Source organism: Lissotriton helveticus, chromosome 2_1 (assembly GCF_964261635.1).
Source record: "Lissotriton helveticus chromosome 2_1, aLisHel1.1, whole genome shotgun sequence".
Lineage (NCBI taxonomy): Eukaryota > Metazoa > Chordata > Amphibia > Caudata > Salamandridae > Lissotriton > Lissotriton helveticus.
Genome location: NC_136059.1, coordinates 1,872,033,917 through 1,872,061,442, shown reverse-complemented (window position 1 = coordinate 1,872,061,442; position 27,526 = coordinate 1,872,033,917). Strand labels below are relative to the sequence as shown.

General features: G+C 43.7%; 1 protein-coding gene across 3 annotated transcripts in view; it reads left to right on the top strand.

Annotated features, from left to right (window-relative positions):
• ELF2 (E74 like ETS transcription factor 2) overlaps window positions 1-27,526 on the top strand; it is a 578,592-nt gene that overhangs the window by 2,961 nt on the left and 548,105 nt on the right. For all 3 annotated transcript variants that reach the window (XM_078676779.1, XM_078676782.1, XM_078676781.1), the window contains exon 2: window positions 25,040-25,119. The gene's annotated coding sequence lies outside the window, so the exon portion shown is untranslated. The remainder of the gene's footprint in view (window positions 1-25,039; window positions 25,120-27,526) is intronic.

Below are 27,526 nucleotides of genomic sequence, written 5' to 3'. Positions count from 1 at the left end.
TGGTCAGGGAGAGGATCAGCTGGGTGTCGTCGGCGTAGGAGATGATGTTCAGGTTGTGTTGGCGTGCGATGGCCGCGAGGGGGCTCATGTAGATGTTGAAGAGGGTTGGGCTCAGCGAGGATCCTTGGGGTACGCCGCAGATGACTTTGGTGGCCTCTGACTTGTACGGTGGTAGGCGGACTCTTTGTGTTCTTCCGTCGAGGAAGGAGGTGATCCAGTCCAGTGCCTTCTCCTGGATTCCGATGTTGCTGAGGCGCTGTACTAGGGTGCGGTGGCAGACAGTGTCGAAAGCCGCGGAGAGGTCCAGGAGGATGAGGGCAGCTGTTTCTCCGTTGTCCATCAGAGTTCGAAGGTCGTCGGTGGCGGCGATGAGGGCGGTCTCGGTGCTGTGGTTCGCTCGGAAGCCGGACTGTGATGGGTCGAGGGATCCATTCGTCTCGAGGAAGGCGGCCAGCTGTTTGTTGACGGTCTTCTCGATGACTTTGGCCGGGAACGGGAGGAGCGAGATGGGACGGTAGTTCTTGAGGTCGGTGGGGTCTGCTGTGGGTTTCTTGAGGAGAGCGCTGAGTTCGGCGTGCTTCCAGCTCTCAGGGAAGGTGGCGGAGTCGAAGGAGGTGTTGATGATGTCCCGCAGGTGGGGTGCGAGGACAGCGTCGGCTTTGTTGAAGACGTGGTGAGGGCAGGGGTCAGTCGGAGATCCGGAATGGATGGAGTTCATGGTGCGGATGGTGTCTTCGGTGCTGATCGGGGTCCAGGTGCGGAGGGTGGTGGTGGGTGGCGTCGTTGCGGTTGTGGCTTGCGTTGGTTGGTTGTTGAAGCTGTTGTGTATGTCCGTGATCTTGTTGTGGAAGTAGGACGCGAGGGAGTTGCAGAGGTCTTGCGACGGGGTGATGTCGTTGTTTCCGGCGCTGGGGTTGGAGAGCTCTTTCACGATGTTGAAGAGTTCCTTGCAGTTGTGTGCGTTGTTGTCCAGCCGGTCCTTGTATTCATTTTTCTTGGTGGCGCGGATCAGTTGGTGGTGTTTCCGGGTGGCGAGCTTGAGGGTGGTCATGTTGTCCGTCGTTGGTTCCCTTCTCCAGGCTTTCTCGAGGGCTCGACAGTTCTTCTTGGAGCACTTGAGTTCGTCGGTGAACCATGGTGTTTTTCTGCTGCAGGATCTGCTGGGCGGGGTCCTCAGAGGGGCGAGTTCGTCCGCGCAGTTGCTGATCCACTTCGTGAGGTTGTCGGCGGCCTGGCTGGGGTTCGCTGAGTTGGCGGGAGGGTGCTGGCTCAGGGAGGCGGTGAGCTGGTCGGCTGTGATCTTGTTCCAGCTTCTTCGAGCAACCTGTTGCTGGAGGTGGTGGATCGTCGTTCTTCTGAAGGTGAAGTGGACGCAGCTGTGGTCCGTCCAGTGGAGTCCTGTTGCGTGGCTGAAGGTGACGTCTTTGCTGGATGAGAAGACGGCGTCGAGTGTGTGTCCGGCGAGGTGGGTGGGGGTGGTCACCAGTTGCTTGAGTCCGAGGTTGTCGAGGTTGTCGAGCAGGGTGATGGTGTTGCGGTCGTTGTTGTTCTCCAGGTGGAAGTTGAGGTCCCCCAGGAGGATGTAGTCGGCGGAGGGGAGAGCGTGCGGGCTGACGAAGTCGGCGATGTCCTCGCTGAATCGTGTGCGTGGTCCCGGGGGTCGGTAGATCAGGGTGCCTCTGAGGGTGGTCTTCGGGTTGGTGTGGATCTGGAAGTGCAGGTGTTCAGCGGTGGTGAGGGTGTCATCGGTGTTGGTACTGATGCGGATGGTGTCTCTGTGGATGATGGCGATGCCTCCTCCGGTCTGGTTGTCGCGGTCCCTCCGGGTGATCTTGTAGCCCTCTGGGATGGCGATGGCGATGTCAGGGGCTGAGGAGGCGTTCATCCAGGTCTCGGTGATGAAGGCAACGTCGGGGGCGGTGGTGTCGAGCAGGTTCCAGAGTTCTACGGCGTGTCTGTGGACGGAGCGGGTGTTGAGCAGGATACACTTGAGGTGGGTGCTGCTGGAGTTCGGCTTGGCGGGTGCAGGGAAGGTCCGGATGCAGGTGAACTTGCAGGCGAGGCAGCTGAAGGGTCCGTGGGTGTGCTTCGGGGCGGCTCGGTGACATCCTGGGATGTGGCCGGTGTTGAGTGCGATGAGGTCGGCGGCGCTGTAGTTTCGTCGGGTCGGCTTCCGTCGGTGGGGGCCAGGGGTCCTGGCGCTGGTCGCGATCCGGTCGCGGACGGGCGCAGACGGGCTTACCTTTGGCGCGCCTTCGGCGCACAATCGGCGCGCCCGCTGCGCGTCAACGCTGCGCGTTCGCACGGTCGCCATATAAGGCGAAGTGCGCGGGTGGGCGGAGCAGCTGGGAGGCGGGAGCGGGGAGGGAACAGAAGGGAAAAGGGGCGGGGTCGGTGGTAGTGGCGGGAAGCGGGGGCGGCGAGGGAGGCGGGAAACCGAGCGCTAACACGGGTAGAGGATAGAGAATCTGGACAAGCAGACAGGAATGTAAAAACAGGCTAAAACGGGGAAAAACGCTTAAATACAGGCACAAGTGATTGACAAAACAGCTGAACACGGAGAAAAAAGCCTAAGAGAAGAATACAGGCACAAGTGATTGACAAAATAGCTAAACACGGAGAAAAAAGCCTAAGAGAAGAATACAGGCACAAGTGATTGGCAAAAACAGGCTGAACACGGGGGAGGGATTTGAAAAATAAAAACAAGCACAAGCGCGTGGCAAAGGAAGGCAAACTGACGGCAGCAGGGTCAGTCGGCAGCGAGGCAGCGAGGCAGCTAGGAGCAGCTAGGGGGGCACACGCAGCAGCTGGCGGCCGTGCGGCGCGGGGGTGTCCCACAAGAAACAGTAGTAACAGAGGTGTACGCAGCCCCACTAGTCGGCGATAAGCTGTACATTACTTGCGACAACTAGAGGAAAGGTGAAACAAAAACGAATCCAAATTGATAATCAGCATCGGCAAAGCTAATAGCTCTCGCATGTGTGACAGCTGTTGGCTTTGCCAATTTGTTTTAGCCATGTCCGCAATGCTAAAAGTTAGTAGCATAGAGGGAAGGGGCGTGGAGTGAGGTTTATTGCAGTGGTGTGGAGTGTCATAGATTGGAGTGGAATAGTGTTGTTGAGTGGCCTGGAGTGAAGTGTTGGAGGAAAGTGGAAGGGCATAGAGTGGAGTATATTGGAGGGGTGTTGAGTAAAGTATGCGTGGTGTGGTAGCGCACTGTCATTACAGACAATACATTTTCAATTGAAATGATCATTACAGTTGCTGAAATCCAATTTCACTGATAAAATTATACAGAGCACAAATGATCATGTGTGGAAATCGGCCTCTCCTAGTGTATGGATTTGTTTTGATTGTATTAAAATATTTGTTTCCACCGCACTTCATGCTAGAAATAAATAACACCCTGAAGCCTTTTCTTTCACACCCCTAGTACCCAGCAAGATTGTCACATAAATACTCTCACTTTGCGGTCAGAGTAAGAAAAGTAAACCACACGCTGTCTGGAAGACAGAGCCTAAAATGTGACCTTTCTTTACACAGAAAATGTGTCAAGATAAAAACTAAATGTAAAGGACTGTGTATTGCTCATTCACGTCAAGTCAAGTTAGAATTTGTATAGCGCACTACTCACTCAGAGGGTCTCAAGGCACTTGAGGGAGGGGGGGGAAGCGTTACTTATCGAATATCCAAGTTTTGAGTTGTTTTCTGAAGGAGAGGTGGTTCTGTGTAAGGCGGAGGTGGGTGGGGAGAGAGTTCCAGGTCTTGGCTGCTAAGTAGGAGAAGGATCTTCCTCCCATGGTGGATCTTTGGATGCGTGGAATCGCGGCGAGGGCTTGATTGGACGATCGTAGTTGGCGGGTGGGGGTGTAGAAGGTCAGGCGCGTGTTGAGGTATTTGGGTCCTAGGTCGTAGAGGGCTTTGTGTGCGTGGGTGAGTAGACTGAACGTTATTCTCTTGTTGACGGGGAGCCAGTGGAGGTCTCTCGGGTGACCGGATATGTGAGCTTGGCGGGGGGTGTTTAGGATAAGTCTGGCTGAGGCGTTCTGAATGCGTTGGAGTTTTTTTCTGTAATTTGACTGTTGTTCCGGCGTAAAGGGTGTTTCCGTAGTCCAGTCGGCTTGTGACAAGTGCTTGGGTGACCGTCTTTCTTGTTTCGGTGGGGATCCAGCGGAAGATTTTTTTGAGCATACGTAGGATGTTAAAGCATGAAGATGAGATGGCGTTGACTTGTCTGGTCATCGAGAGGGAGGAGTCCAGGAAGAAGCCCAGGTTACGTGCGTGGTCCGTTGGTTTGGGTGCGATGCCCAGGGCCGGTGGCCACCATGAGTCGTCCCAAGCGGAGGGGGATGATCCTAAGATGAGGACTTCCGTTTTGTCTAAATTCAGTTTTAAACGGCTGTTCTTCATCCACTCGGCTACTTCTTGCATCCCTTCGTGTAGGTTTGTTTTAGTTCATTCTTGGTTTCTGTTCATTACGAGATGGACTATCTTGGAGTAACTGCCCCTTAGGTTACAAAGGGAAAACACGTGGGGCTAACAAGGGACCGAAAGATGCTCTACAGAAAAATGCTGTACTAAAAAAGTACAAGCATAAAAAGGACCAGCATTGTAAATCAGTAGAGCGTATTATTATTGATGCCCTACAATAGAATTCGACTCCTAGTATGCTAGATATTTAGGTACACCATGCCGAAGAAGTAAGTGGAACACCCCTGGGACAATTTATAAAATAATTTTTCGGAAAATATTTTAAAAGGAAGCCCGACTCCTGTGAACACCCTTTGCTGCTGGAAAGTCTTCAAGGTAATGACTGGAAATGGTGAAAAGAATGTAATGAGTGTAAACAAGTGACTCTTATTCTTGAAACAGTATCAAATTCGGCCCAAGTATTGGGGATGAAGGGGGTATCAATGGAGGGGAGTTGTTTTTATTTGAACCTAAGTTATCATCGTCACCCTGCCTCTCCCATAGTGGAACTGATAGCCCCACAGAAGACAGAGAAGTCCTGCAACAAGCAGTGACTAAGCAAGCAAGCAAGCAAGCAAGGAAGGGAAGGAACGGGGAGTGGACAAAATGATTTGCTAGGAGTCGCTGGCAAGGGTACCCCTCAGCAAGGCCTTATCCCCCCCGATACCACTCAGTCCTCTTTGGCGTTCGACATGACAGCAACCTCTGCCTCGTCATTACTAGAGGTGATGTTTTAATGCAAAAAACCCTTCAAGCAATATTAGAAGCCCTCGTTTAGAATAATGGCCAGGGGCAAACCCAAAAAACCCTATTAAAGAAGATTGCGGAGGAGCTAAAACAAATTAACAATTGTATGCCTACTCTAGTACGACCAGTAATAAAGGAGAGAGATCAGGAGGTAAATGTGTTATCTCTATTGATGAGGGTTAACACGCACAGCCCGAAAATTCCCCTATGGTATATATATTTAAGTGTCCAATGCTGGTAATAAAGAGAGGGAAGTGCTGGAGAACAAAGATGTGTATCTACTTCATTACAAGACAAGAGGGAAAAAGCAGAAGATGTTGAAAAAGAAAGGGTGTCTAAAACAAAGTTGGAGGTAAGGCCAGGGTGTGGCCCAAGAACTAGAGAGACGACCGATAAATGGAACAGGAAATAAACCGGTAACTAGGGGGAATTTGAATAGATTAGGCGTAGTAAGCCATGAGGAGAATACCGTCTTGCTCAGAAGTACACAACTCTGAAGACGAGAGTAAAAAAGGAAAGACTGGGCCTCAAAACAGTGGGCAGCAGGGCGAATGGTGAGCTGCCTGGTATAATGTAAAGGGGTGAGCTCTCAACAGATCAACCTGGGAAAAGAGAATGCCTAAGGCTAGATAGAGTACCTACAGACAGGAGCAGTAAAGGAAAGTATAATAAAAGGGATAGTCTATGGGTATTTATGGAACCATGGGGGAGTAGGCTAGGTAGAAAGCGTCCGAGGAGGTTAAAGCCCCTGAATCGTTCACACCTATTATAAATACTGGTTAAATATTCTACCCTGGGTGAGGCTACATCCGACGATATAAGGCAAATGGGCTTTACAACAAATTTGGAAGGAAATGAGGTGACAAAATTCCTTCTATTCTTAATGTGTAAAGCAGATGGTGGTAAGGGCTGAGGAAGAACTGGAAAAGAAGGGTTATAAGACTCGTGCAAGTTGGTGAATTGGTTATAGAGATGAGTAACCCCAGGAACCTTGGGGCTCTCAACTACCATGCAGGACTACACCCTGATCAAATGCAGTATGGCATACCGGAGGATCAGCATTAAAGTATACATTGATAGAATCAGGGGAGGTCTAAAAGTAAACACAAGGAGATGATGGACGGAGCGCTGAAACTTTTCAGACACTCACTCCATGTCACAGATCTGGGTTGAATCCATAATCATTCTTTAGCTCACTTCGCTACCTCAGTTCAGACCCAGCTATATGCAAGTCAGTCTTGACCCTGTGCCTCATGGAAACAGTCCAGCCGAACTGCCAAGCCAGGTATTCCCTGAACTGGAAACGAGCATCCTGGGACCGGTTCTGGGTAACACCCTTCATCAGCCAGGCTAGCTTGAATCCAGAGGCAAAGTGAGCAAGGGACCCACGTCTGGGCATACCCTGCCAACTTAGGGTGAACAAAGCAAACACAAGGAGATAATGGACAGAGCGCTGAAACTTTTCGGACACTCACCCCCAGTCACAGATCTGGTCTACAAGTAACCATAGCAAATGCTGTAAAAGGTCCATTATTGAGCTTCAATTTGAATCCCTATCTGACACAATAGCAATTTGTGATGATAATATAATGGGAGAGTTGAGTAATCTGGATTAGGACATGGTGTACTTGCACAGCCTTAGGATACTGATGTGGAATATAGGGGGATATAAGAGGCATTTTCCCCAAGATACCCTCAGAGATGTTGGGAAGCTATGAAATAATGTTCTTCCAGGAGTCTTGGCTGTACGAGGCACCTGACCCAATAGATTTTATTTTAATGCTTACTTAAATGGCAGTGCGCACAAACCTAGGACGCCGCTCGGGGGGGGGGGGATTTATTACTTTAGTATCATCAAAAGTAGCCAATATAGTAACTAGGCTAAAAGTGAAAAGTCTGCCTATTAGCTAGCCAGATAGAACTATATAGTGGCCCCCGGGCAAGAAGACAAATAATTGTGGTCAATATATATACATACAGCCAGGGGCTATAACAGATTATGAAGGGCATCTGGGACTGTCCGAGGAAGATCTGGAGCTAATCTGTACAGCAAATGCATCACAGTTAATAATGATTCAAGGGATTTTAACCATAAATTGGATCTCTCTTTTAGCGATAAATTGTATACAGATCTATTAACAATGGCATGGGTGCACAAGCTGAATCCCTAGCAAAATTCCTAGGATCTATAGGGCTATTCTGTGCCAATGAACGCATAGATACTGACTGACACACCAGAGACTTTTCGGATTGACAACCAGAGCTGCCCAATCGACTACACCTTCATAAATGCTTGGGACTTTACTGAAGTAGAAGGGTTGGATGTGCTGCAATGTGAAGGCAGTTATCATTGGCCCTTACACATTTTACTCAGGCTAGAACAAGGGCCGAAAAGAGGCGAGAGTGATCCCTCTGCAGATAGAACACCCTCGATGCATAACCACCCATTTAACAGAGGAAAGTTTGAAATTGGTTAATGAGCTGATGATAGACTATGCGTCTCTCAGTAAACCAGAAGAAAGCGAGAGTGTCCTAATAAGGTATGATTAGGTAATTGAGCAGGTGGTAAACTGTTAAAGGGTACAACCAAAATCAAGATCTGCGATCAAGAAAGGTGGTTACGAAAAGGTCTAGTGTTTGAGGGAGGGAGAAATGGTTGGTTTAATAATGAGTGTAGGAAGCTAAAATTGAGGGTATGGAAATGGGAAAGAGTGTTTATATAAAAAAAAAAAAACAGGATAAGGTAACAATGGAGTGTCTCCGCTTAACAAAACTTGAGCATAAAAATAAGTTGAAGGCAAATCAAAATATAGGACTAAAATTGGTAAACAATGTTTTGAAGTGACAGTCACAAATAACATAAGATCATTCTGGCAATAGGTGTGGGAGGAGAATGTGCAAGGGGAAATGCGATGCTTAGTGGAAGAAGATGATTGGATTCATTATTTAAGCAATCTGTATAATAGCGACAGGTTAGATGAGAATCTTGAAAAATGGATTACGGTTGGGGAAGAAATAGAGGTGCATTTCTCTTTCCAAAGGATAAAAGAAACCATAAAATACCTAAAACTAACTAAATCAGCAGGGCCAGACAATCTACCACCAATTATATTAAAATATAATGTGGATTGGTGTGCTAGTTTTTTAATGTCCTCTTCCAAAATGTCTTAACTTCTGGGGTTTTTCACGGAAAGTTGGAAAGAAGCCATAGTCAGACCAATATATAACAAGCGTTGGCATAGCCAATAGGTCTCGCTTTTGGGACCTTAGTTATTCAGCACAATATCCTTAGTACAACAACATCAACTGTTGCATGGCTAAACACTTATAAGGTCCCAAAGGGGAAACCTATTGGCTATGCCAATATCATCATACATGCAGGACCTGTAACTTAAATTATTAGATTGAACTAAAATTATTGGGCAAGACCTGTGAAGCTGATGGAGATGTATTTATTGTTTTTATTTAATTACTCATTCATTTATTTGCCAATAAAGTAGCCTGCTGGTGTTCAAACTGCAACTGACTGAATGGAATGTCTTTTGACTTAGAATTACTTTCTGTGGAGACATCTCTGTACATTTCAAAGAACCCATTTGAGGGTTGAAAACCTCAATTCAACTTAATTTTGTGAATGAGAACTGACAGCGCCAGTCCATCAAGCCCTCACGGAGCCCTGCATTGAAGTGTAGGGGCTGTAAAAATCCAAGTGTTATGCAAAGTGTAGCAAATGAGCCACGCCATTCGGCACAAGAATGGTGTACAAGTAGTGTGTGTCCAGTGGTGCACTGTGCAGCTCATTGTCAACTTGTATGAAAAAGTGTGACAATTCTCCCGCTGAACGGTTATTAGAGAGTCCCAAATGCAGTGGGAATGCTTTGAAAATGTTCGCTCACACGCTATGCAGCTGCCAACTTGGCTACACCAGCTGGCTGTCAGGTGTTGGATTGGTTCCAGTATTTGGTTATTAGCAGATGGCCAGCTGGGGAGAAGAGGTGAGTATTGAAGCGGAAGCATGAAGGCTCCCGCTCTGTAGTTACTGCTGAGGACATACAAAAGCCTGTTTACTCTTGGTGTGGTCTTACATGTATGTTTGAAAAAATAACAGGAGGTCCTACGGGGAGCCACAACAAATGGTATCCAGTTATCACAACTACCCATAAATTGCCTGTCCTTTATCAGTGATACCAATCTCACAAAAAACAACCTCTGAATGCACGGTGCCAATAGGTGCAAGCTACTAGTAACGCCCAGTATACCCCAAATCACAGTGTCATATTGGTACAAACAACATTATCATATTTACTAAAGGGAGAAGCAATAGTGGAAAAACGAGATATCCGTACGTTTATAGCATATATATTTTTTAATCAGTAGTTTCATAATCCATTTTAAAAAAAACAAATAAATGCAATATAATAATCATACACAGTACATAATATTATAAAAACACAGTATGTAACAATTCATAAAATGTTCATGAGGAACAGGTGTCGACGCGGCGTTTCGGTAATATATTTAAAACCTCCTTCAGGACAGTTTCTGTTAAGGAAACAAACAATTACTATTTGTACAGTTCCACAACACGTCATTTTTTATACACTCTAACTTTCACATCCCTATACATTACATTTTTCTGTTAATGTTTTATTCAGACTTAAACATTGTAAAGGAGCATAGTTACTGGGCACTTGATCAGAATCAAGAGAGGTATTTATTATTGGTATCATGAAAAAGGGGACAATGGGGTTGTATTTATCAAAGGTGGCTTGTCCACTTTATGTGGGGCCGAAATATCTCTGACATACTCTCTGTAGAATGAGAGCTTGCTTACCTCAATGTCTAAGATCAATGATTATCTTAGTGTTGCGCTAGGACGGTGTTCTGGATGGAGTACAGCGGAACAAAGCCAAATTCCTAAATTTTTGGCTAGTCTTGATGATAAAACAATCTGAAAATATTACAAAAATTGCCAGGGTATCAATAAAGACTATAATGTATTATCACTAGTGCAGTCTTTTCTGAAGGTCTTAACAAAACGGAAGGCAATACCTTTCGTTATTGTGTGACTGATTCACACTGGTTAAACAGGAGCCACCAATATCAGATTAGTATCTCAATGGGAGTATCTGGAGTAGAAAGGAAAAGAGAAAGCGATATAGGGAGGTCCACTATATCTCTACCTTTGATACGTCTTAAGTCTCTACCTCACTCTTGTTTCTACTTACCATGTATCATTATGTGGCAACTACACTGAACTACACGCTGAGTATCTAGTGGAATATTGTAAGAAAGGGATTTATACCTAAAGGTCTGCAGGTGGTCAATGAACCAGGGATTTTTATCAACAACAGAAAGTTCATTGAGAACTGGACATTGGTGGCAAATCGATGTAGCCGCGATTGGATACTTCTGATAATCGAAACTGCCCATGAGGTATTAGTCATTGAACGTAAAGAAATAGATTTAGAAATCAAACTTAATGACAATACTGCCCTTCTGGATGTGAAACAAAAGTTAGATGAAATTGACAAAGACATCGCAGGGTATAATGACTATCTAATCAACAAAAAAAGTAACAAACTGCGGAAAGACATTGCAAACTACAATGTTGAATACGTGTATCTTTATCTCCAGAGAGACTTTTATGACAGACCCAGAGACAATTATCCACATCGCAAACAATGGCAAAACCAACCACGAAATTTCCCAAAGAAAAAGGTGAGATTTTTTGATCAATCTTACAGTAGTTCAGACTCAGAAGGAGAACAACACAATGAGAGCAGAAACACCAAAGATAGGGAAACCCCATCAGGCTCCAACCAAGAAGGGCTCTCTTTTTTGGAGCAGCGCCAACCAAATTTTGGACCCCCGAGAGGGAGGGGAAGGGGTCGCGGAAATTACAACTCCGCACCCCCATTCCTACGACGTCCTCATACAAGGAGCCAGAAACATTGGGACTGATTGGTTCCAAGAAAGCCCCCATAATTAATCTTTCTAAACACAAACTTACTAATCATGAAATCACACTTTTAGAGAAGGGCCTTGGTTTTGCAATATCCTCCTCAGTGGACAGATACTCATTAGAAAGAGACATTCAAGGTTTCTTTAGAAAAATCAGATTGGCCATTTTTTTCGAGGGAAAGGATAGGGAAATCACCGTAAACAAATCTGGTCTCAAAAACGAATCCTCATGGACTGCCAGTTTCAACATGGTACCTAGAGATATTGAAGCCTTCGAACGCAGCGTAGATAAGAGCGTAGATGACCTGCTAAAACAAAAACATTGGATCAATCACAACCTCAGTAGAGATGAGTCATTAGCACTTCATGCCTTACAACAAAATGCTGACCTTACTATCAAACCAGCAGATAAAGGGGGAGGTATTGTAGTCATGGACACCACAGATTACATCAATAGGATGCAACAATTATTACAGAACAAAGACCATTATGAACCAGCCAATATGCATGAATGGACATCACTTTAAACATGCATCAATACCCTCTTAATTCAAGCAAAGGATGACGAGATTATCTGTGATGAAGAGTTCTCCTTTCTGAATAATCAGAATCCCACCATTCCAGCTCTTTATGGACTGCCAAAAGTCCATAAAGATATCGCTAATCCTCCAATGCGGCCCATAGTGTCAAGCATTGGCTCATTAACTGAGCCATTAAGCAAATATGCCGATATTTTTCTACAGCCTCTAGTGATAGCCCAAAAGGCTTATATAAAAGATACTACGGCAATTATTCAACAACTAGAAGGCTTAGAATACAACCCCGATACCCAGATGCTAGTTACTCTGGATATCGAGGCGTTGTATACAAATATACCGCAAGACGCTACGATAAAGATGATCAACTCAATTCTTAATACTGAAGATAGAGACCACACCACCCATGAACTGTTTATCATCGATTGTGTAACCTTGGTACTTAAACATAATTTGTTCCTATTTAACAAAGATCTATATAGACAAACTAAGGGGACCAGCATGGGGGCCACATGTGTCCCCAGCCTGGCCTGTTTATATGTATCACAATTTGAAGAACAACACATATATAATCAGATATCCCCATTTTTTGAGAATGTGTCTGTGGTCCCGTTACATCGACGATGTTTTTTTCATCTGGACGCGATCCAGAGATACGCTCATAGAGTTCATTGCCTGGCTCAATTTAGGGGATGATAACCTAAGGTTTACATCACACCTAGACTCCCAAAGTTGCGAATTCCTTGACCTAACAATCAAACATACCAATGGTTGTTTGAATGTTGAACTATTCACAACCTGATATACATCGGGGAAACCTCGAGGGAAGTCCGCATTCGAATGAATGAGCATAGATCAGCCCTCCGTACTAACAAGAAAGGTGCGCCGCTCACAGAACACTGGTTAAATATGAAACATAATACCAGCGATTTGAAATGGTGCTGTTTAGAAGTTGTCACCATCAACACTAGAGGTGGTGATCTTAATCAAAAAAGAAAGAAGCGCGAGCAGTTCTACATGTCAAGATTTAACAGCGTCCGCAAGGGCCTAAACAGTAGAGAAGACTGGGAGCGCATAGTATAGGACTATTGACATTTGACAAACTAAGACTTTCATCTCACAGTGGTGACAGATGGTGGCTGTATAAACTCTTTACACCATCAGCGTATTTTATATATTATGTGATTTCTTAAATAAAGTCGATCTTAAGGACTGACATAGCACATGATCGATTGAACTAAAATAATCACTAATTAATGCTGTATTTTCTAGGCGAGAATAGGGTTATGTAATAGTAGCAGACTATACCGTAGAGTGGCAATATACTGCACTGTAGTTCCCTATCTCTTTGTCACAACAGAATACCACGGTATTACACGTTTTGTTAGACACCAACTAACTTCAATAGGTATATAAATAACACGCTGGCGACCGCGTTAATTTTAATCCCAATACCGCCATCCACAGCGATCTTGAATTAAATAGTGCAGTTATTGGATTGCTGTAGAAGAATTACTAATAAAACGATAACGAGTCGTTCGAATAACTAAATAAAGTTTTGAGAAGAAAAAAAGTTTCAGGCAGCACGTGATCGGCAAATGCCCTATCACGCCGTAGAGCAGAACAAACCAATGAGCGGCAGGTTTGCATATAAGCTGAAAATACCTAGAAGATCGAGAAATGGTATTTGGAATCCCCGAGACGCTGGACAAACAGGAGCAGGGAGGCCGACCCGATGTGAAAAGGTAAGAAGCCTGGGTCCCCGTGAGGTCAGATAGATAACTCGCTGTCAGTCAAGATACTTTGTCCTGACTTAAGTTATTTAATACGAATCCAGACGCACGTGTAATCTTGAGTATGTCGTCCGGTCGACTGGCTGAGTTAGATAAAAGTTATATGTAAAAAGCCATCAATATACCACTTATATGGACGTATTAATCCCTATGGCAGTCAGCATTTCAGCAACCATATACTGACCCCATACAGACGAAGTTGAACTGCACATGAGAAATATGGCCACTAAAAGTGCAATCTTAAAAATATCTATATAAACTATTAAAACAGATGTGGAGACTAAAAGCACGCTCTCTTTCAACAGATATCGGTGAAAACGAGGGAGGTCTTTCCCCTTATGAGACAGTGCTAACACGAGTAACCAATATAAAAGTTCCGTGACTGCATAGATTTGCCACATAATGATACATGGTAAGTAGAAACAAGAGTGAGGTAGAGACTTAAGACGTATCAAAGGTAGAGATATAGTGGACCTCCCTATATCGCTTTCTCTTTTCCTTTCTACTCCAGATACTCCCATTGAGATACTAATCTGATATCGGTGGCTCCTGTTTAACCAGTGTGAATCAGTCACACAATAAAGAAAGGTATTGCCTTCCGTTTTGTTAAGACCTTCAGAAAAGACTGCACTAGTGATAATACATTATAGTCTTTATTGATACCCTGGCAATTTTTGTAATATTTTCAGATTGTTTTATCATCAAGACTAGCCAAAAATTTAAGAATTTGGCTTTGTTCCGCTGTACTCCATCCAGGACACCGTCCTAGCGCAACACAACAGATAATCATTGATCTTAGACATTGAGGTAAGCAAGCTCTCATTCTACAGAGAGTATGTCGGAGACATTTCGGCCCCACATAAAGTGGACAAGCCACCTTTGATAAATACAACCCCATTGTCCCCTTTTTCATGATACCAATAATAAATACCTCTCTTGATTCTGATCAAGTGCCCAGTAATTATGCTCCTTTACAATGTTTAAGTCTGAATAAAACATTAACAGAAAAATGTAATGTATAGGGATGTGAAAGTTAGAGTGTATAAAAAATGACGTGTTGTGGAACTGTACAAATAGTAATTGTTTGTTTCCTTAACAGAAACTGTCCTGAAGAAGGTTTTAAATATATTACCGAAACGCCGCGTCGACACCTGTTCCTCATGAACATTTTATGAATTGTTACATACTGTGTTTTTATAATATTATGTACTGTGTATGATTATTATATTGCATTTATTTGTTTTTTTTAAAATGGATTATGAAACTACTGATTAAAAAATATATATGCTATAAACGTACGGATATCTCGTTTTTCCACTGTTGCTTCTCCCTTTAGTAAATATGATAATGTTGTTTGTACCAATATGACACTGTGATTTGGGGTATACTGGGTGTTACTAGTAGCTTGCACCTATTGGCACCGTGCATTCAGAGGTTGTTTTTTGTTAGATTGGTATCACTGATAAAGGACAGGCAATTTATGGGTAGTTGTGATAACTGGATACCATTTGTTGTGGCTCCCCGTAGGACCTCCTGTTATTTTTTCAATTCTTCTCCCCTGGTCCCTGAACGTAACCAGTAGGGGGCCTCCTTGATTTTTACTGCTTACATGTATGTTGCCATAAACTACCAAAGAGGACGTCGTTTGAGTAGCTTGCCTCCCCTTACCCTCACAGGGAATTGTCATTTTGACTGAAATTCCACCAGTGTCTTCAGTGCTGATGTTTTCGGGAATGTTTTGAGTAACTTCCTTCCAATGGACAGAACTTTGTTTGTAGCAGCTAAGAGTGTGTGGGGGGGGGGGGATCTGGGCCGTGTCAGTGTGAGAGAGAGTGTAGAACATAGCTAAAAAAATAAATGGAAGGGGTGGGGGGGGGAAGTACACGCGAGCACAGACAGGAAACAACACTTGCAGCTGGGCGGGCTTGAGACTTGAAGAAGTAAACAAGTGAGAGGGGTAGGCGCGCGCGCTAAGCAGCAGCTGGTGGAAAATGGTGATTAAAGTAGGAAAAAGGTTACGTTCACCATGGCAAAATAGCAATATGACAGGAACCAAAGGCTGTTCACACGAAGAGAAAGGGGTGGGGGAGCAAAACCATAAGGACAATTTTTGCTCATCCGGGTCGTCGGCTGTGCGCCAAAGGTGTTGTCCGACTGCTGCCACTCAATATATGATCTTTTGTTTACTGTAAAGGCAGTGGGCTGAACCAGCTGTGGAACCTGCCGGCTTGACTGTCTGGGAGGTTGTCCCTAGTTTGCTGCTTCCTGCACTGATGCAGCAGGGGGAGTGGGGGGAGGGGTGAACATATATAATGGAAGGCTTTGGGGGATGGAAGAATTGAGTAAGGGAGGGGAAGTTTAATAAAGTAGACAAGAACAAGCAGGCTGTGGGCGGTGGCATCCAGCACAGGAGTGAAGGATGGAAAAAAAAAATACATAGTGGTGGGAGACAAAAACACGAAGGGAGAGAAGGGGGGCAGAACAAGACGCACCTGGTATTGGGAGAGACAGACGTCAGGGTGAGCAGTGCAGGGCCGGGCCCGAGGCTTTAAACTAGTGCTCTTCTATGAAAGTAATTGGAGTAAAATGTGAGATCACAAGGAGAAGCGCAGTTTAGTACGTTGGGACCACCTGTGTTTGTAGTAAGGGAAAATAATCTGTCCTGAAGTATTGACGGAATCCAAGCTAATAGCGCTAGTGGCAAAAGATGCGCTTTTAACTAACCCGTTTCTGAAACCGGTTATGGTTCCCCATAATACTGTGTCTGTTCAAGTTAATAGTCCCTCTGTGCTTCTTGTTGGGTTTTACGGAAATGTTCGCGCCGGCCCCTCCGGAGGAGCTAGGGATCCAAAGCAAAATGCTTTGGGGGTAGTGCACGGCAATAAACAAAAGGGGTGGGGCAAGATCTCCGTACCCCTAGTGTGCTAATGCTCGGAAGCAAGAGCGAAGCGGGAGGAGTTTGGGTAGAGAAGAGAAGCCACATCTGCGACAGCCGGTTCCTGCACGGTACCACAAACTACAGTACATTTGTGTAATCCCCATGTGTGCAAAAGAGAATCTATAGATAGATACAAAAAATCTTGTTTTTAACCATCCATTTATAATATTTCTACTCCTGTGTTATTGCCATCAGAGAGGTGTTGCACTCTTGCAGATTTTTTCCTACGGGGAGGTCTAAAAGAAATCGCTGATTATAAAATACCCATGCCATGGCATTCTCATAGTGCTCTCCAAGTGCACTTCACTCTTATGTCAAAAGAGACGCCGCCGTCACAGGCGACCGCTCAGTGCAAATGAACATTAATAACCGCCCCACACAATCACGCCTAAATTAAGTTTTGCATTTTGAAGCTCCTAACGCAAACAAGCTGGAAAAAAGAGATGTGCTCTGTGGTGGGGGAGGGGGAGGAACGCTGAATCGCAAGACGGAAAGGTGGAGCGAGGAGCGCGTGCGCTTGTAACCGCATGCTCCATGCCTCACAAAAAGCGGTGGTCTGCTTTTTGAAGCCCACTAACTAAAAGTCTCGCAAGAGTAGCGCGTGCGCTGGCTCAGGCGAGACCTAAAAAAGGAGGATGCCACACAGCCACAGAATTATTGCCTTATTAGCTTGCTGGATGTAGTGTAGAAAGTGTTCTCAAAGATATTGCTAGGTGTAATGAAGGCCTGGGTAGAGATTAATAACTTGATCCTGATAGAGCAAGGTTTCTTTAACGAGGGCCACTCAACAATAGGTCATTGCCTTAGCCTTTTTTGCCATTGCCCATAGACTATCTAATTACGAGGCAGATTGTCCTGCTGGCTTGTAGATGTCCGAGCCGCCTTTGATTTGGTCGATCGCAAGTTACTGTGGAATATGTTGGGGGCGACTTGGGATCAATTAAGCGGAACTTTCACAATTCAGGAAATGCACATGCAGAACTGGGCTAGGGTAATCTTCGATATCCTTGGGACGCTATCAAAGAAAATACAGATAAAGAATGAATTACGCCAGGGCTGCGTTCTGACCCCACTGTTAATTTCATTGTTCCTGTCCAACTTACCAAATATGTTATGTAATGCCAGTGGTTTAAGCCCTAAGATGGCGGGACCCACACCCCTTGTCTGCTATTCGTTGATGATTTAGTGATAGTGGACATGGCAGAATTGGGCTTGAAAAAGAAACTGGATATCTTTTATGATTATATTTTAAATAAATGCCTTATGGTCAATTTAGAAGAGACTAAAATAATGGTGCTGGGGAAAGGAAAGGGAATTTGTAATTGGCAATTGGTAGAAGTCAAAGTTGAGGTGGTGGGCAAATATAAATATTTGGGTATGTGGTTCGATACCAAATTAAATTGAAGGGACAATATAGAATCACTAAAAGAAAAGGCACTGTCCTCAGTAGGGAGCCTAAAACAATTCAAGCAGAAATATGGAGGTCCGTAAATGCAGCCAATTCTATCAACCTTTAATGCAATGGTCCGCACAAAATTCCAATTTGGAGTGGAGGTTCTATCTTTAGGCTATAAATTGGATTGGAATCTTGAGGAGGGCAAATGTGTGAAACAGCTTCTTGCTTCCACTTGAGGAAAGTGGATTGAATTGGTTGGGCATCCCAAGTTAATCTAATGCTTGTTAAGATTTCCATTAGACTACCACTAGAACCAGAGCAATGGAAGTTAGGGCAGCAGATCCCCAAACAGGAGCTACGCCCTATTATAGTCAAAGAGGCTTGAGAAGAAGATTTACTTTATTTGGGGAGCAAACCGTCCACTCAGTTCCTGGTAAAAGGGTGGGTCAATGATCATATGTTCCCTTAAATTGAGACCATGCGAAGTCCTAAGCTTAGAGACGTTGTACTGACATTTAGAGCTGGCCAGAACCCACGTAATTCAGACAGGAAGATAAAAACTGCAATGACAAATGAACTGGGCTTGTGTACATGCGGGCTGAAGGTAAAATGTATTGGCCTACATATCTTGCTGGACGGCTTGTGGTTCCTAGATGAACAAAAGCAGTTTTTAAAACCTATTTTATTTACTTCTAAAATTATTAATACGGATCAAGCTCTTAGTCTGTTGATATGAGCTTTTTAAATGTATGTTCAATAGGAAGATTTTTAATTGCAATACATGAGTCTCAAAAATAATTGTTAATATAATTTTAAATGAACTAGGGGGTTAAAATAAGATTCTTCCCATTTTTTAATGACGTTCTGGAGTCCCCGTATGTATATGGAAATGTACACTTTACTCCTATCTAGTTCTTCCCATAACTAGTCATGAATTAAGAGCTATTTGATATAGAGTGGCAATGCTCCTATTGTAAGTTTTAATGGATTTTTATTGCGCTTTGTATTATTCTTCTGGTTGCACTATTTGTATTACTTGTTTTTTTAACTATATGTTTTAATTGTTGTCGTCTTTTATGGCTATATTAGCCGACTAAAGTATATTGAACGAGCTGCACTATCCAAGAGGCTGCATGCTTCTCACACTGCATTTCAACAACAAAAAAACATGAAGCTGTCATTTTCATTACGTATTCAGGAGTTTTTACATTAACATCAATGGATATGAAAATGTTTAGAATAGAAAAAGCTCTGCTGATTGCTAAGTGAACGCCCAAAGCTTAGTTGGCTCACACTTCTAATTGATGTGCTAGCAAGGTAATCATGCTGTGTTAGGATGGAAAAAACGAATCTACATCATTGACTTATTCTCCTATTCAGGAAAAAAAATATTCTATATACAGTATTGGTTCCTCCCTGCAATTTCAAGTTAGATTGGGGTTGTAATTTTTTGGGTAACTATTATACACTACTATGTATGTCCTTATTTATTGCTTGGGTGCTTTATCTTATTTCCTCTAGTTGATTTGAATAACATATGGCTGATGAGTGAGTGACTGCTAGGACTAGGTATATTTTGGTGGTTTCTGAAGCAAATGAATCTTTATCCTCTATATTGTTTTTTAATTTTAACGTATGGCTTTTAATGCAGGGGTACAGAATTCTATTGCCCGATGACCAGGACATATTGTTTGGGGTCAAGGACAGCAAGTGTTATGTCTATTTTGTTTACTTGTTAAGTAGGTCCAAACCAATCTAGCACAAATCCTTTGACTTTCAGTCTACAGTACTACATCAGTGCTCCATTATCTGTGAAAGATGAGTGTTTGCCAGGAAATATGTCTATATAATGTTCCTAGAGTAAGACCACAGGGGTGTAGAATTTAATAAAATATCTACTTGTCCATAGGGCAGGTTGCTTCATAAATCTACTTGTCCTGCAACAAAATTCATTTGTCCCTTTTGTGCCATGTAATGCAGCGACAAATTATGGCAGCAATCTCATTATATAAGAGCTCTGGAATAGCTTCTCTCATTATGCCAGTGCTCCTTCCATAGTAGAGTTTGAATACTAGCAATTCCCTTATTTTGCCACTTTCCGCAGATCGACATACTGGGGCTGAAGGTAATGGTAAGAAACAGTTTCAGGGTTGGACTGCCCTTTTGAGTCTGTGCAAAAGTAGTAACTTGCGTGTTTTAAGGGTTTTCACCAACTCTTCTCTAATCTTTTCCCATTCTGGGAAAGGTTGGAAATTTACTCCTGACAATGGCAGATATAAACTTATTCCAGGTTGCCGTTTTGCTGGCCAGATTTTCTGTCTATTGAAACAGTCTGTTTTTCTCATCACATTCTGGTTCAGGAATGAGGGTATACTAATTCCTCTCTGATCAATTTATAATATGCTCTATACAGATTTGCAGAAAAATGGCAAAATTAGAACCTTGCCGGAATCCTAGCCCTGATGTACCATGAGCCCCTTCATAAACATAAGTTATTATCAGAGCTTTTATATCCAGTCTATCACCTGTTTTAAGAAAGGGTTGAAAACTCATCTGTTTAATGCGGCCATTTAATTGTTCCCCCTTTCTCCCAGCTCTCTCTTTTTTTTTTTCTTTTTCTTTCTCTCTGCCCCCGCAAACCTGCCACATACTTCTCCACCGCGCCAGGATACTAGTCAGTAAGAGAGAGCGCTATAAAACCCTTTAAAACTAAACTATATAATTAGAATCCTGCCATCATTCGCACCTCTTGGCATGGGACCAAAAGACAGAGCAAGTACATTTCTGAAGCATTTCCTTGGACAAGTAGATATTTTATAAAATTCCTCACCCCAGTGATTACTAATAAGTTGTATTATTTTCCCTGAAGTTAATAGTGCTTTCCATTTACTCATGCCCATGCATTATTGATACTTGCTCTATGTGGGCAATATTTTTTTATTTTTTTTTATTTTCCCCTTTCTCTTGTTTCTTGCTTCCTCCCACGGAGCTAGGGCCTACTACTTGTATCCTTTCACTTTAGTGTATTTTAGTTTGTGTATACGCACAATTTTTTTTGTTTTTGTTTCTTTCAGTCCATGTTTTGGAAAGGTTCCCTTTTGTTTCTTTGGACTGTTGATGCTTCTAGCGCCGTTTCTGTAAACATCCCTGTAAATCTTGTCATCACATTTGCTGTTTTCTGAGGGCGACTTTGTTTTTTCTACCCACCCCATTCCTCATCTCTGCTTGTACTCTGCGTTGTTTGCTGCTCTTTTCGTCTCCTTCCCTCTAAGTCCCGCTTTAGCTTCCCTGCTCCTCGTTACAACTGCTTCCACTGGAGAGCTAAACTCACATGTGCGACCACCAATGGCACAATGTTTAACGATAATAATCGCAACCATATATTCAAACACATCACTTTACAGCTCTGTATTTTGTAAACGGAACTGTTCGTGCACAGTCTTGCGACTGCCCTGTGTGTTCCAAAAGTTCATGTTCAGGGACAAGGAAAGCAGGTATGCGAGTAATCTACTTCATCTTCTTCACACTGGATCACATGACTTCAGTTTTTGCAGGGCTCGACAAATCCACTCGCCCGCTCGCATTTGCGAGGGAGAATGGATGAGGACGAACTATTTTTAGGTCCTACTCGCATTTTCTGGCGAGTAGGAAGTCAAACTAACTTTTGTCCTCTGTTTTTGAAAACCGAGCAAAAGTGACAAGATAACACGATTTAAAGGCATTTTTATTGCTCACAAATGGAATGAGCAATAAAGATGCCTTTAAATCTTGTTATCTTGTCACTTTTGCTCCGTTTTCAGAGACGGAGGTCAAGTGGGTTGCAGTCAGGTCGAGGGGATTTTCCATGGTACTAGACCTGCAGGACTAGTACCATTTTTCAGATTTGTCGAGCCCTGAGTTACTTGACGGGTTGCTACAGACGATGCTGCCTGAGGTACTTGATTTACAGACATCGATTCACACTTTCACGTGAAACCTCATGCGCAATACTCCTCAAACCAGCTACTACTTCTATCATATGTTGTGATGGCTCTGCCATGACAATATACAGAGCTCCGCTGCCTTTCATTTAGGTTTACATATAAATACCTTATACATACAACTTCTGGACTGAATGGATGGTAAAATAAGCCACACTCTCCTACTGAAAGAACCAAGCCTGTGTGTGCTGTGCTAAAGTGGCTTTACAAAAGTATGGAGAATAGCTCGCTATACACATGCCAAAGGGAGCTTATGTCATCTGCAGTAATGGTTTCCAGTGCCATTGAGGTAGGGCTGGGAATTAATGATTCAGCTGGCTAACATCGACAAAATCCTTTGCAAAGCCTGTAGGTCTACAGAGGCAGACAAAACATCCAACCTACATCACTTGAGCAGCAACAAATTTAAAACAATTTTATTAAGTTAGCCCTAGATGCTGGTCTTCTGTGCCACTCTCCCCTGGCTGTTGGAATAACGCTGTGAACTGTGTACGACTCCTCGGCCCCAGCCCTCGAGGCTCTCCTAGGTTTGGTTCCAGCCCACCACTTGTGCTATTGTTATTTTGTTTTATGCCATTGTGACTTGTCTTTTGCCCAGCTCCTCATTGTATTTTGTGCCAGTATTTTATTTGGTACTTCACTTGACACTGGTTTTCTCTGTTGTTGCCTAACCCCTTGCTGTCGTGCTGTTTGTTACTGTTTGTGCTTTACTGAGTCTCTGCACTCTTGTCGTTTTTGGCGCTCCTGTTACCTGCTGGTTTTCTGTCCTCCCGCCGGCCACTCCCAGGACTACTTGAGGAGGCTGCTTTGCCGCCGGCGTGCTAAAGGCAAGCCCGTCTGCAACCATCTGTGCCTGGACGACGTCCTGCACCAGGAATGCTGGATCTCCTGCCACTCATTGCTACACCTCAGCCAAGCTCCTAGCACTGACCTGCAAGGGCCGCAACAAAAACTGCTGCATGTTTGCCCCAAAACACATGGAAGGACCCTTTGCCTGCCACCGATGCCGGTTCATCTGCGACATTGTAACCCTCACCATACCTATACAGCCAACCTCCAACCCGTCGGGCGACCTCCAGTGCATGCTACTCCACTCTCGATCCCTCTGCAAGAATGCCACAGAGATTTGGGACACCATCACCACCCCCAAAGTGATGTTCATAACTGAGACCTGGTTCGCACCATCCTCGGTTCCTGACATCGTGACAGCATCACCCCTTGGCTACAAGATGATACACCGAGACCGGGCCAAGAAACACGAAGGAGGCATCGCCATCATTCACAAGGAGTCCTTCCAGTGCACCACCATTGAAGATAACACCTCATCAATCATGGAACACATCAACTTCCAAATCCGAATCGATGCGAACACCACCATCAGAGGAACCCTCACCTACAGACCTCTGGGATACCGCCACGGATTCTGAAATGGCATCTCTGATTTCTCCCCCCCCCACCCCACCCCGGCAATAGACTCAAAACACTACATCAACCTCTTGAAAAGCATGAGCAACATCGGACTTGTGTAACTAGTCATCAGCCCCAATCACTGCGAAGGACACACCTCGGACTCCATCTCTACAGCCATTGACCGAATCAGATTCAGTCACGCCACCAAACTCACCTGGACAGACCACAGCATTGTCCACTTCGCCATCGCAGGCTCTCCACGCTCTACTCCCCACCCCACTCTCCTGGCAATATCGCCGAAACCCAATGGACTACCGCCCTCCAAACCACCAAACCCACACATCACCAGTAACCTTGAGCTAGACATCCATAACTTCTCTGAATGGATCTGCAGCTGCACCTACACATTGGAGCTTCAGCAGGAACTCCTCGGACCTCACCATCTTCAAAGGTACCCTCTGCAAATACCACCACCATCTCAAGGATGTCCAAATCACCCCCATCGAGGCCAACGCCGATCACACAAAAGAACTCTTCAGCCTCATTGGAGAATTCTCCTGGCTGTCATCCACTGAGACCATGATTATCCCCTCCCAAGCCCTCTGCGACAACCTGGCGAACTACTTCCACAACAAGATAGCAGACCTCTACAGCAACTTTGACCCCCAGCAAACTGACCTCACCCACCTCCTGACGCACTTGGACCACTCCCACAGCTAAGTGACTGGACACCGCTCACAACAGCGATAATGGCCTCCATCCACTCTGGAGCATCAACAGACCCCTGCCCCCACCACGCCTTCAACCTGGGACAGGAGCAAATTTAGCCGCATGCTCACCAACATTCTCAACTCATCCATCACATCTGCCACCATCCCTGATACCTGGAAACATGCAAAGGCAAACTACCCCCTCCCCCCCCCCCCCCCCCCCCCCATCTAACTGCTCCCCTTCCCTGCCAAGTTACTGGAGAAAGCCAACAATCGCCAGCTTACAGACCATCTTGAAAAAAAAAACCTACTCGACTCCACCCAGTTTGGCTTCTGCTCCAACCACAGCATGGAGACCGCCCTGACAACTGCAACGGACGACATCGGAGCCATCCTCTACCGGGGCAAGACGGCAGCCCTTATCCTCCTCAACCTCTCAGTGGCCTTCAACACTTTTGGCTTTGCCACTGCTTGTTGTATTTGCACTACTTTATGTTCAAATATGGAAGACGTATAATGGCTTGCTACTACTGCTGTACCTTCTAGATATTTATATTGCTACAAAAAATCGGCTACTTTGCGAAACACATTTTGGCCCATTTTGGTGTTCTGGACTTTTAACAATCTTTGGGGCTTTATTTAAAATTGAACATGTACAGCTTTATCACTGGTACTGTCCACATTGTTGTTATGTCAAATCTAATTTTAGATGAGTTTCCTTTCCACCATTTTCAAAAAGTTGTCTGTTAAAGCCAGTTGTCTCTTCAGCCATTTTTGCTAATTAATTAATCTTTATTTAAATCAACCGAAGTAAGGGTAATAAAATGAGTAAAGTCATCAGAGGCTGAAATGTCAGCAGAGGCACATAATATGTGCAATGATTGGAAGTGTATGACCTGACAAATAGGGTGGGATTTTTTGTTAATAATGGGCCAGCATTTTAAAGATCAACCATGTGTAATCCCATTGATCTTGCGTTTTTATATCCAGCTTTCCAAATCCCCGTCCCTTAAACTCAGTGTGGTTGGTAAAGAATGAGCAGAGTAAGAGTATTTTAATTAATTTTCACCATCTAAAAGAATGTTTTCTATTTAGGCTGCCAACGAAGAAGCCATATTGCAACTTGATCTGCAGACCACGCATTGTACAGCCTAAACACAGAATTTCATTTTAAGGTAAGTTTCACTACGGATTGCTATTTTCCATGTTTGGTATCAACTGTAAGGTTTGTCATGTTGTATTCTCTTTCTTGCTGTGTAAAGTCATTTATGACCAATAAAGTGGCTCAGTAGACATTCTAGAAGGCCTTTGACAACACTAGTGCCTTTTGCATTTTGTTTTGGAAATGGACCATGAAGATGGAGGCATGGTTTCCCAACATACTCTGTTGATTTTACCATTTGAGGGTGTGCTAGGAACAACAGTGGTTGCAGTTGTGAATGTTCTGTATGTTGGCTTGGGCTGGTCGTGAATAACAATGAGTTGTTAGACAGAAGCCATACTGTTCCATTCTGGTGTTGGTGTAAAATGTGTATGAATAAATAGCAACCCATCACCTGTATTTATCATCTTTATTTTAATTGTAATCAGGCAGATGCAATAATTTCTGGTATTTTCGGGTGAATAGTGTGCAACATATAATGGCCTTAAAATAAAGAATATCGGGTAGGATACAATTTTGGCATACACAAAGTTGTCTACATTTTACGTAATCAATTCAGTGAGTACAATATTTAAACAAATCTCAATCTGGTTATGATATAATTTTACACTGTTTTGAGAGCAACAAAAGATGACATTCAGCATGAGGTGAAAGATTACTGAGAGAAATTTTCATTCTTCCGTACTGGAGGCTACAGTGAAACTAGTTGTCTTCTGGAAGATTTACTCTAGTGTATTTAGAAACCTTCTCTTCACAGCTTTGTCTTTTGCTTGTCTTTAGATGCTGGTTTTCTTAGACTGGCTGATTTCAATATTTCAGGGGTGTGGAATTTAATAAAATATGTACTTGTCCATGGGGCAGGTTGCTTCATAAATCTACTTTTCCTGTAACCAAATCCACTTGTCCCTTTTGTGCCATGTAATGCGGCGACAAATTATGGCTTCAATCTCATTATATAAGAGCTCTGAAATAGCCTCACTGATTATGCCAGGGCTCCTTCCATAGTAGGGTTTGAATTCTAGCAATTCTTTTATGTTGCCAGGTTTCCGCAGATCGACATACTGGGGCTGAAGGTAATGGTAAGCAACAGTTTCAGGGTTGGACTGCCCTTTTGAGTCTGTGCAAACCTAGTAACTTGCATGTTTTAAGGGTTTTCACCAACCCTTCTCTAATCTTTTCCCATTCTGGGAAAGGTTGGAAATTTACTCCTGACAATGGCAGATATAAACTTCTTCCAGGTTGGGGGAAAAAGTGGTTGGAGGGAAAGTGAACTTGTAAACAGTCAGATTTTTCGCATGAGCAAATGTACACCTGCATATTTGCTAGTGCTAAAATACAGTTCACAAATATTTTCTAGGAGTATTATTTCTTGGCCTACTTCTGCAAAGTCTTATGAATTCACAAAAGCTTTATATTAATGCAAGGATATATACCATGGGTACAGCGAAGACATTCTTTAATAATTGGGCCTCTAATAAGGCATGGCATTAACCATAACCTTTCGCGTTTTATTACAATTCTGTCTCTCTCTGCCTATTGCGTAGCTTCACTGTGAGTGACAGAATTCTGTTCTTTAACAAGGAATATATCGACACACAGTAGTTTTGTTCAGTGGCAGAAACTACTGTGGCACTGTGAGCTTTTTGAGACCAAAAATTTTTTGCTTTTGCCTGTTTTTTTAATAATAGTGAGGGTCCGTTAGCTTGCACACCAACAAGGTTTTTACCAAAACCATGCCAAATCAAGTCACGCATTGACAATACCAAAAGACTGACCAACAATTTCAGACCTTCTGGCTTTACCAATGCTAGTTTATTTATGATTCCCATAATCTTATTAAAACTGGTTACACTGACTTTCCATTATGAATATTTTTTTTAAAATACTAGCATACATCAGCACATTTTACTAAATGATGCTGCAATGAAATGGTACCTAAAATGTTACAGTAGTTTAGCAAAATGTTTTTGCATTTTTTTGTGAACATTTTATTTTGAAAGCAAAGAACAATCAATCTTGCTTTCAAGCTGCTAGAAATATTTGCATCTAATCCAAGGGCATTCTGGGAGCAGTATACATAGCCTCATATTGCTAAACATTGAAAACATGTACACATTTTTATCCTGGAATCCCTGTCAGTAGTGCAGTCTGGGATTACAACAGTTACTTAGAGCTTTCACCCTAATAATAAAGGCTTTGCATTAATGAACCATAAATACAAGTTTTCAGTATTACAACATGGACACAAATATTAAATTAACTGCAGGGAATGCCTTTCCCCGATCCATAATGTGGTACTGTAAAGTCAGCCAGAGGGGTTTGTGCTGCAGGGGGTTGGGCCTCCTTGTCCCAAGGACAAAATACCCATGAAAATTTGTCGCCCTTGACCCCAAACAATATGTCCCGGGTGTCCAGCTATA